Source organism: Schistocerca piceifrons, chromosome 4 (assembly GCF_021461385.2).
Source record: "Schistocerca piceifrons isolate TAMUIC-IGC-003096 chromosome 4, iqSchPice1.1, whole genome shotgun sequence".
NCBI lineage: Eukaryota > Metazoa > Arthropoda > Insecta > Orthoptera > Acrididae > Schistocerca > Schistocerca piceifrons.
Genome location: NC_060141.1, coordinates 550,350,731 through 550,362,927, shown reverse-complemented (window position 1 = coordinate 550,362,927; position 12,197 = coordinate 550,350,731). Strand labels below are relative to the sequence as shown.

General features: G+C 41.3%; 1 non-coding gene across 1 annotated transcript; it reads left to right on the top strand.

Annotated features, from left to right (window-relative positions):
• The first annotated feature begins 9,148 nt into the window (after positions 1-9,148).
• Positions 9,149-9,222, top strand: Trnat-ugu. Its single transcript has one exon. It is a non-coding gene; the product is annotated as a tRNA-Thr (tRNA).
• Positions 9,223-12,197: the final 2,975 nt, after the last annotated feature.

Below are 12,197 nucleotides of genomic sequence, written 5' to 3'. Positions count from 1 at the left end.
ATAGAAGCTTTCAAAATGTGGTGCTACAGAAGAATGCTGAAGATTAGATGGGTAGATCACATAACTAATGAGGAGGTATTGAATAGAATTGGAGAGAAGAGAAATTTGTGGCACAACTTGACTAGAAGAAGGGATCGGTTGGTAGGGCACATTCTGAGGCATCAAGGGATCACCAATTTAGTATTGGAGGGCAGCGTGGAGGGCAAAAATCGGAGAGGGCGACCAAGAGATGAATACACTAAACAGATTCAGAAGGATGTAGGTTGCAGTAGGTACTGGGAGATGAAGAACCTTGCACAGGATTGAGAGCTGCATCAAACCAGTCTCTGGACTGAAGACCACAACAACAACAATAAGGAAACGGATTAAGCCGTCTTTGGAGACTGATTTCTTTTTCGTGATTCTTCAGCTCCTCCCGGCGTACTTCGTGTCAAAATACTACACGGTCACAATATTTCGGCAAAAGACCAGTTTGCCATTTTCAGGTGCGCCGATGGACTTAACTGATGGGGGGCTGGCTACTCGCCTTTTATCTCTTCCCTTGCAACTTCACTGCCGTGACGTAAGTTGGCGGTGGAGCGTTAAATGAGCACCTGGAATCCATCGGCGGTCCGCTTCCAGCATCCCTTGCCCCACTTCTCCCGCCGACCCATTGTTCCGTCATAGCTTCGCCGCTGGCGTCACCTCTGCTTTTCCTCCACCTGTCGTCGAAGTCAGAGAGTTTTCTGGTATCTCATTCCTCTCTTTGGCCATTAAATAGCGGGGTCCTATGCCTTGCCGCTATCACGATTTATCAGCGGTTCCCTTACTCGAATCTCAATAGATCCCTTAATCACTGTCCCATAATAAGCACCCACAACTAAAAGATAAAACTATTTATTACAAACGGTATGTCGATGACATTTTGTTACTGATAGTGTAAGTAGGCTGTTTATGTTTTCTTATTGGCAACGTTACGTAGCGCTCTGTATGAAAATCACTGGCTGTGCTGTGTGCAGTCTGTGGCTAGTTTGCATTGTTGTCTGCCATTGTAGTGTTGGGCAGCGGCAGCTGACTGTTAACAGCGCGTAGCGTTGCGCAGTTGGAGGTGAGCCGCCAGCAGTGGTGGATGTGGGGAGAGAGATGGCGGAGTTTTGAAAGTTGTAAGACTGGATGTCATGAACTGCTATATATATTATGACTATTAAGGTAAATATATCATTTGTTCTCTATCAAAATCTTTCATTTGCTAACTATGCCTATCAGTAGTTAGTGCCCTCAGTAGTTAGAATCTTTTATTTAGCTGGCAGTAGTGGCGCTCGCTATATTGCAGTAGTTCGAGTAACGAAGATTTTTGTGAGGTAAGTGATTTGTGAAAGGTATAGGTTAATGTTAGTCAGGGCCATTCTTTTGTAGGGATTATTGAAAGTCAGATTGCGTTGCGCTAAAAATATTGTGTGACAGTATAAGCACAGTCTTGTATAATTTTTCTAAGGGGACGTTGCAATAGAAGGTGACACCAGTGAGGTCAACATATTCGCCCAAGCACACCAAAATAACTTTTACTAGTGAAATAGAAGAAGATGGCGCCATTAACTACCTTGATCTCACTGTTAAGAAAGTTAATAACAAACATAAGTTTTCGATTTCTAGGAAACCAACTTGCACAGACAGTATCATCAAAAATGGTTCAAATGGCTCTGAGCACTATGGGACTTAACATCTGTGGTCATCAGTCCCCTAGAACTTAGAACTACTTAAACCTAACTAACCTAAGGACATCACACACATCCATGCCCGAGGCAGGATTCGAACCTGCGACCGTAGCGGTCGCGCGGTTCCGGACTGCAGCGCCTAGAAACGCTCGGCCACACCGGCCGCCTGACAGTATAATCAATGCCAGTTCAGGCATGATACAAAAAAGCTTTCTTCACTTCCATGGTTCACCGGCTCCTTCGTGTACCTTTGGACGAAAACGAAATACGTAAAGAACATAGCATTTTAAAGCAGATCGCGGTAGCTAACGGTTTTTCTATAAATGACGTCACGCGCCCTTACAGTAGGCTAAAGAAACGTTTAACAAACAGCACGCACACACACACCCACACACAAAAGAGAACCGGCAAAGATAGAATGAAAACCATTCCTATTGAATCTAACGGCAAAATGTCCCTGCAAATAGAAAAATGTTTTAAAAAGTCTGGTGTCAGATGTGGCTTTCCGGTTAATAACACCCTAAAACAACGAATAAAACATAAACTGAAAGGGAACTATGATAAATTTGATGGCTTTGGAGTATACAGGATTGACTGCAGTAACTGTGACAAATATTATATCGGTCAAAGAGGCCGCTCTTTTAAATAAAGGTTTAAAGAACACCCACAGCCACGAAACAAAACGGCTTTGGGACAGCATTTATCTGATACTGGTCATTCCATACGAAGCATTGAGAACTGTATGCGTATTCGTCACAAAGAGGAAAAATGCCGTGCTCTTAATCTGTTAGAGATGTTTCAAATTTATAAAGCAAAAAATAGGGAACAGACTAAACTGCTTAACTACCCTTGTATCCAACGCCTAGTTTGCTTAATCTGACAAATTTTAACTCTAATTACTGCACGCCTCTGTTATATATAGTGTGTTGATAAGTTCACCTAGTACTGAGTGCACCATATATTTACGTCGTTTTCATACGTTTCACGCATGACCCTAGTATGTTGTTGTTCCTTCTCTATTCATTTCATAGACTACATTAATCAGATAATGTGGATCATCTACTGTCACGGAATTTTATCATTCTCTGCTTGCAACGGAGTACCGCAGGGTACGAGGGGCCCTCTGCCGGACACGTTCCTCCAACCACTTCCCGCCTGTGCGGAATTCTGGCGTTAGCGCTAACAGGGGGCGCTGATTATGTGCAGCACTATGTTTTCTTTCATTTGTGGCTACTTTAGCGATTTGTTTTATGGTTGTTTAACATTACCCGGTGCACTATCAACGGTGTTTAATATTTATGTCATTATCCATAATATTATCACTAGAGCACATGTCAACCACTGTTTCTTAACTCTTCCCCTTTTGACAGTATTATTTTCGTCGTGTTCTTATTTTTATTGCTTTGTATTACTGTAATGCCTTTTAACGTTATAAGGTTATTACAGACTTCAACTATTGTATCCCCCTTTATTTTCGCTGTTTATTAATTATATAAAAAGCTAGTGTAGGCCGACATTAGCGACATCTGGTGAACTTACAACACAAACATCTCGTGGCTACTGTACGGCAGCTTGTTTTAAACAGTAGTACTACTGACAACATGACTCGTGCACGTGATGTTATTTATATGTATTTGACGATGCTGGTGGTGATTCCGCATTTAACATTAGACGATGCCACTATGGCTGCAGTACATTAGGACTTTGTTTTCATGAAACAGGTATGCCTCTTCATATTTAAAGCGCACAAATGTAAATTTTGTCAGTACTGCTTTTCATTATGGTGTATGTATTGTTCTCAAGCTGTATACAGTTTGCGAGTGTATTTATGTTTTTCCCATTTTTGCTGCAGATCTGATGATGGCCATTAATGTCTGAAACCGGTAATTTGTTAACAAAAAGTTTGTGACCATAGACGTAAATTAAAGGAAACTTATTGGACGTCAGCGTCAGAATGTTGGTGTGGTTATGGTCCATTCCATGCAATTCCGTCAGGCAATTTCTGCAGCTGCCGACTTGTTAGGCTGCAATCTAGCACAGCGTTGGGGATCTCGGCAACGATCTTCGACAGCACGCACCGTCTGAGCTATGTAAGTCACCACATTGGCAGGGTATCTGATGGATCCCGCATTTCAGTAGTTCAGGGTCATCTTTCACACTAGCAAGTAGTGCCCGTGCTCTTGCTGGTTGGCGGAAACCCGTTTTCACTTGGTGTTTCCGAAGAATTCATGCAGTGGCCGCGTCCACCTGAGAATCCTCTTCTGGTTCCGCCGGTTGTACAGAGCGTGTAGGATGTAGGGCTCTCCAAATCTCTTCCTTGTAGCCATTCTTCCGGAAAATCGCCCTCAGATGCGCAATTTCTTCGTTGATAGTTTCTTTCTACATCTACATAGATACTCCGCAAGCGGTGCTTGGTGGAAGGTACCCAGTACCACTACTTGTCATTTCCTTTCATGCTCCACTCGCAAACAAAACGAGGGAAAAAAGACTATCTAGATGCCCCCTTATGAGCCCTAATTTCTCATCTCTTATCTTCGTGGTCCTCTCGCTCAGTGTGTGTTAGGCCATTAGAATCGTTCGGCAGTCAGCTTCAAATATCGGTTCTCTAAATTTTCTCAGTAGTGTTTCTCGAAAAGAACATCGCCTTTCCTGCAGGGATTCCCATTTGAGTCTCTGAAGCATCTCCGTAACGCTTATGTGTTGTTCGCACCTACCGGTAACAAATCTAGCAACCCGACTTTGAATTGCTTCGATATCTTCCTTCAAACCGACCTGGTCGGATCCCAAACACTCAGAGTATTCAAGAACAGGTCGCGCCAGCGTCCTATATGCGGTCTCCTTTACCCGCTCCTTCCCAAATTCTCCCAATAAACTGAACTCAACCATTCGCCTTCCCTACCACAGTTTTCACATGCTCGTCCCACCTCATATCACTTTGCAAGGTTACGCCCAGATATTTAAACGACGTGACTGTGTCAAGCAGGACACTACTATTACTGTATCCGAACATTACAGGTTTGATCTTCCTACTCATCCGCATTAACTTACATTTTTCCACATTTAGGGCTAGCTGCCATTCATCAACCAACTGGAAATTTTGTCTAATTCGTCTTGAATCTTCCTATAGCCACTCAATTTCGTCACCTTACCGTACACCAGGACATCAGCAAACGACCGCAGATTTCTGCCCACCCTGTCAGCCAGATCATTTTTGTACATAGACAACAACAGCGCTCCTATCACACTTACCTGGGGTACTCCTGACGATACCATTGACGTGATGAACACTCTTCGTCTAGGACAACATACTGGGTTCTACTATTTAAGAAGTCTTCGAGCCAATCACGCTTCTATGAACTTATTCCATATGCTCGTAGCTTCGTTAACAGCCTGCAACGCGGCACCGTGTCAAATGCTTTCCGGAAATCTAGAAATATGGAACCTGCCTGTTGCCCTTCATCCATAGTTCTTAGTATATCATGTGACAAAAAAGGGCAAATTGAGTTTTTCACGAGCGATTCTTTCTAAAACCATATTGATTCTTGTCCATAAGCTTTTCAGTCTCAAGAAAATTTATTATATTCGAACTGAGAATATGTTCAAGGATTCTACAACAAACAGAAGTTATGGATATGGTTTGTAACTTTGCGGGTCAGTTCTTTTACCTTTCTTATATATTGGAGTCATCTGCGCTTTTTGCAGTCGCTTTCGACTTTGCGCTGGGCGAGAGATTCACGACAAATGCAAGCTAGATAAGGGGACAATGCCGTGGAGTATTCTCTGTAAAATCGACCTGGGATTCCATCCGGACCTGGTGATTTAGTTGCCTGCAGAACCTTCAGTTTTTTCTCTACGCCAGGTATGTCATCAATATCGAAGTGGCCAGAAATGCCACACGACCATTTCATTTTTTTTCCCACTTATTAGGTACATGACCTCCAGACCACGATTTACAGTCTGCTTAAACTTTGCCCATAATTCCTCTACACCTATCTTACTGGACCTAAGTGATGTCAATTTACTGTCTCAGTGAGACGTTAATAACTGCTTATCTGCTCCGAGTAGCAGAAACACTCTCCTAGCCTTCTTAACTGATTTATTAACTTTCGTAATCGTAGTTGCTATAATGACAATGTGATCACTAATACCCGTTTCTATATTGACATTGACGATAAGGTCTCACCTATTTGCAGCCACAAGGTCTAAGATATTTCCATTAGTTGTAGGCTGCTGAGCTAGCTGCTCCAGACATGTTTTCAGAAAAAATGTTCAGAAGTACTACACATGACTGTCTGCCTGTACCCCCGCAATGAATCCATAGACATCCCTGTAAATATATGGCATGTTAAAGTCGCCTGGAACCGAGCGACCACTACGGTTGAAGGTTCGAATCCTGCCTCGGGCATGGATGTGTGTGATGTGTGTGTGTGATGAACCATTTGACCAGTAATGGCATAGTGGAATATGCTAGCCTGTTACGGCGAAACAGTATGGCATGAAAAGCTATTAGAAAATATACTTTTGCAACTGAATGTGACGGCAGTCTGTGTTCAGCGCAAACGGCGTCCTGTATATACCGTCCTCTGTGTCACCACAGATTACAAGTGCCTGTGAATACAGGAAGTCTGGGTGCCTAGTTCTACTCTACCGCATCAACACACGGCATACAGATTCTAAGATGTCCACCCAGCTGATGTCTTTTATAGGTGTCCCTGTCGCTGGGCGAAAGTAGCACTCAGGTGGTAGGTACATATTTCCTCAGGCGAGGCTGTAAGAAACTTACTAGCGAATAGGCTATGTCTCACTACGCTGCTAAATGAATGATAGAATTTCATATGGGATGCGAAAGGCATGTAGCGTAGAAAGCCATAAACTGCTAACAAATAATGTAATCAACGTAACACAGTTACAGTACGTAGCAGTTCGAACACTTGTGCATAAGATGCTTTGCATATATTAGACATCAAAATAAACTTTCTAATTCCACTGCTCCTCTCTTCATTGTTCACAGAGTTGCTGCCCATTAAGATAATTACTTTTACTGCTCGCAACTAATCTCAACAGTGCAAATTCGACCGGTCAGCCCGAAACACTTTGTTCGGTGTAGATTGTTGGCGCGAGCCGAAGACGCACGAAGTGCTTTGCTTGAACTTTTTAACGCTAAAGTTGTCCAAGGAAAATGGTTATGAAAAGAATCTATCACTAATGAGAGTATCTCTACTACGATTGCCAATAAAATGTTAATTATTAATCAAGAGATATAAATAAATGAAAATGTTCACCGGCCGGTGTGGCCAAGCAGTTCTAAGCGCTACAGTCTGAAACCGCGCGACCACTGCGGTCGCAGGTTCGAATCCTGCCTCGGACATGGATATGTGTGATGTCTTTAGGTTAGTTAGGTTTAAGTAGTTCTGAGTTCTAGGGGACTGATGACCTCAGATGTTGAGTCCCATAGTGCTCAGAGCCATTTGAACGATTTGAAAATGTTCTGTGCCTCACTGCACCTCTTCCGACAGCTAAAATTGTCTTTATCAATAATGAAGTGAGACCCGGGAGCGAATATTATGGCTACCACAGCAATACATTTTACTCCACTTTTGATTTCCTTCCTTCTTCTTTTTTTCTTCTTCCCAGGTAGTTTAATATCTATTTCATGGTCTCCAATTCTATGGCTACTCTCACTTCTTCTATTCCTCATTGCTTTCGTCTTATTCGGTTTACTCTGAGTTCATAGTGTGTGCTGGACTGTTCATTCCATTCAGCAGCTTTTGCAGTTCTTCACTTTCACTGGTAAGTAATGTCATCATTGAATCTTATCAATGATATCCTTTCACCCTGAATTTCAATCCCTTTCTTGAACCTTTATGTTACTTCTGTCACTGGGTCTTCGATGTACAGATCGAACAGTAGAGGCGAAAGACTGCGTTTCTGTCTTAGCGTCATTTTCAGTTCGAGCACTTCTTGGTCTAATATTCTTATTGCCCTTTTTCGATTCTTGTACATGCTGTATGTTAATCGCTTTCCCGCACAGCTTACTACTGTTTTACGCAGGATGCCCACTTGAACCATTTAGACTCGCCGACTGCTTTTTCTGGGTCGGCAAATACTACGAAATAGCCTTGATTTTTTTAAAAATCTTGATACCAATATCAATAGAAACGTCAGAACTGCCTCTCTGATGCCTTCACCTTTCCGAAAGCCAAACGATCGTCATCTAATAGACCCTAAGTTCTCATATTCATTATTTTGTATATTATTCTTGCCAGAAGTTTGACTGCATGAGATGTTTGCTGATTGATTATTTTAACATTTATTTGCCCTTGGTATGATGTTTTCCCGAAAGTCTGATGGCATTTATTCAGACTACAGACCAACATTAATAACAGTTTGGTTGCCACTTACCTCAATTATTTTAGATTCTTCGAGGAAATATTGTCCATCCTCGCTGCCTTATTTGATCACAAGTCGTCCAAAATTCTGCTACACTCTTACTGTTGGATCCCATATATTTTCCATATTGACTCACATTTCTTCTTCTACCACATCAGACAAGTTCTCCCCCTCACAGAGGCCTCCAATATGAATTTTCCAACTGTCTGCTCTCTATTCATCCTTTAACAATGGAATCGCATGAAGCACAAATATTCGGCCCCTTCTTAATCATATAACAGGCCCCTCACCAGTCTGACATTTTGCACAAATGTACAGTAAATTTGTGTTTGGCCAGTAATTTTAATTTATTTTATTGATTTCATATCTTAACAAAAATGAAAATGTAAGGAAAATGTATGAATTTGCAATATTATTTTATCAATGCAATTATTCCTAACTTCTGTGTAATCTGGAGCTTTAGTCCAGCACGGAACGCATAATCTATGGAAAAAGAAATTGCAATTACAGAAGAAACAATTGATAGAGTCTTGCTTGGGACACGTACATGAATGGCCGGACCGACGGAAGTGCGAAGTAAATTAGTGGGAAGTTGATTATTTTATGGAAGGCCGAACAGTTTGCGTTCCCGTTGAAAGCAAAGAAATTTAAGAAGGCCACGAAGACGTTTTATGGAGATTGAGCATGCAGTAACAACGTGAGGGGATGAGAAGAAATAAGAGCTTGCTAGAACATGACTGCTTCATCTTTATATATATGAAGACAGTAACTGTTCTCGAAAGAACAGATTACTGTTGTTGACCGTGCAGCTTTTCCCTGGGAACAGTTACTGTCTTCATATATATATATAGTTAAAGGCTACCCAGCCATTGACCTTCGTCTGTGTGAATGCGCACAGGTTGCCCAAACTCTTACGGGCATCGCCAAAGTGTGCGCGAGTAATGAGTGAATGGGCAAATGTCTATTAGGTACATTACATATGTAGAATTGTGGACGGTTGGGAATGTGAGTCTCACGGGAAGCGTGCAAGGGATAAATCCCTGCAGTCGCGCTATTCATCTGTGTCCTCGGTGGCTCAGATGGATAGAGCGTCTGCCATGTAAGCAGGAGATCCCGGGTTCGAGTCCCGGTCGGGGCACAAATTTTCAGCTGTCCACATCGAGGTATATCAACAACACCTGTCGGCAGCTGAGGGTTTCAGTTAGTCATCATGCTTCATCTTTGTTGCAACAAAGAAAAAAAAATGGTTCAAATGGCTCTGAGCACTATCGGACTTGACTTCTGAGGTCATCAGTCCCCTAGAACTTGGAACTACTTAAACCTAACTAACCTAAGGACATCACACACATCCATGCCCGAGGTAGGATTCGAACCTGCGACCGTAGCGGTCGTGCAGTTCCAAAGTGTAGCGTCTAGAACCGCTTTGCCAACCTGGTCGGTAACAGTTTACCAAAATTTTGAGAATAAAACTAATTCTGAAATTCGACACAGCATATCGGAAGAGGTGAAAACCAAAGCAAAGGTGAAAAACAAGAACCAATAAATGTCAAGAGAGAAGATTTGCCAGGATACAATGCAGAAGACGTCGGGAGCTGAAGCCATTAATAAAATGAGCGGCATAGATTCAGAAGCAATCTCATGATGAAAACGCAATCATACTGTGACTTCTCCTGGTAACATTCCGATCTTTTTTTTCTGTTTTGTTGGACACAGCAGAGACTGATTTTTGCCTGTATTATGCACTATGTGGCGCGTGAAGGCTGACAACTATTGTTTGTACTGAACTTTGAATCATTTTCAAAACTTAGCTTCCTATATTTTAAAAGAGATCACTAATAAAAAAGACAGCTCGACACTTAAATACATAGTTACGCAATGAGCACTGTTGAGGGTGCAAAACGATGTTTGCAACATTTCATCCTGGCGTAACCCAGTCTCGTTGCCAACTCTCTTCCTATATTTTAAAAGTGATCACTAATAAAAAAGACAGCTCGACACTTAAATACATAGTTACGCAATGAGCACTGTTGAGGGTGCAAAACGATGTGTGCAACATTTCATCCTGGCGTAACCCAGTCTCGTTGCCAACTCTCTTCCTATATTTTAAAAGTGATCACTAATAAAAAAGACAGCTCGACACTTAAATACATAGTTACGCAATGAGCACTCTTGAGGGTGCAAAACGATGTTCGCAACATTTCATCCTGGCGTAACCCAGTCTTAAGCAGTTACAAAATTTTACAGCATCTAGGTTACAAGTAAGAGCAGCAGCAGAAATTTATTTTGGACTTTGTTAATTAATTCTTCTATTCATAAGATAGCAACTATCATTGGGTGGTCCAGCCAACGTAAAAGACAGAAACAGTGCACTAGCATCAAAGAGCATCCAGTTCGGCGAGTTCAAAGCCTGGTGAGCAGTTGAATAATCCAGCGATATCTACACTGCGACCATCTTTGTTTTGCAGTGTGTTGTGGTGTCCCGTTTATAAGATGATAATAATAATAATAAAAACAATAACAGCAACAATAATAATAATGCGTGCCATGTATTTAATGATACCCTTTTCCGGACACACACACACACACACACACACACACACACACACATACAAGTAGTGTTGAAGTACATACGGTTTTCATTTTACATCCCAATCGCTTGCCTCAATGGCTTAGCTCTGATCTCGTACAGCGGATGAAAGAGCCATTTTCGGATTATAGAACATAAAAATTCACCAGAAATGAGTAAGGTTAGTCCTAATAATCGCTACAACAAGGAGACGTAAAGCGACTAATTACCTTCACTTTAATAAAAGGTAGTTCTACCAATCACTACAATAAGGAGACGGAAAACGACCAATTATCTTCATTTTTATAAAAGTGACTCTTTCACTTGTTCTGTACACAGTTACAATAATAGCTGCTGAACATGGCTAATATGCAACATTACCTAACAAAACTGAACATTCAAATGATTCTTACAACGGACGATCTAGTAGCCACAGTTTGTTACTTGAGCTGTAGAAAGAGGAAGCGGAGTGAACTCGCGATGCGCTGCCGAGACACAGATGAACGGCGTAAAAAAATTGAAGATGAGCAGCAATAAAATAAGAAAACTAAGTCCATGTACCTTGGTACTGACTGCGTATGAATCACAGTCGATGGCCGCTATTACACGTGGAATTCTCAGATCGTAATGTTCATGGTAGAGCGGATGTTACATTGTGAAAACAGCATTTTAACATAGTATTACGTAGAGGATTATAAAGTCATGAGAGCTGTATTTTGCATTCCTTTATAAAGACATTAGAACGGTATTTTGCATTGCTTAAGAAAAGAAAGGAACATATTTGTTATTGCATATCGTTTCATAATCAGCTTTAAACTCTCTCACAGTGAGACTTTGCAAGCTATCTGATAATAACAATATTGCAAGTGTCAGCGACGGTATGAGGAAGTAAAAAAGGTAGAAACTATGATTGCAGTTAAGTTCTTGTATGTCGAAGCAAATAAGTATATGTTTAAGAGTAGAGATGGGTAAACTGAAACGTATAACTGATTCGAAACAAATGAAACAGTACAACAAACAGTGAAACAGTTTGTGTTTTGTAAATTTATAGACCTTCACATTATATCACCTTTAGTGTCTACTGTATAAATATTGTCATTAAAACACAAATGAAGTGCCAGAGCGCCAATCATATCGCAGAAACTATGAAACTTTCACTTAGGCGTCTTGACAGTTTCGTATATCCTGGAACAAATGCACTACTTTCGTGTCACGTAACATTCATATTTTCCAATTGGCTGAGGACGGACCTTCTATGTTCGACATAACAGATTTTGCCAAATTCGTTTCCCTGTATTCCAGTGCCTAATTTCGATAGGTTTTATGAGTGATAATCTGTATGTGCTCTTGAAAAGGCATATCATGAGATACAATTTATTGAGATAGCATTCTGGGAAGCGAGGCACTGAATTAACATTTATGAGTGTGCCATTCACACTTTTCGTACAGTTAAATTTTCCATCGTTTGTCACATAGAGCAGGATACAAAATGACTGACGCACACAGATGAAAAATTGCCATGACAGACTGGAGCATATAGCGCAGTG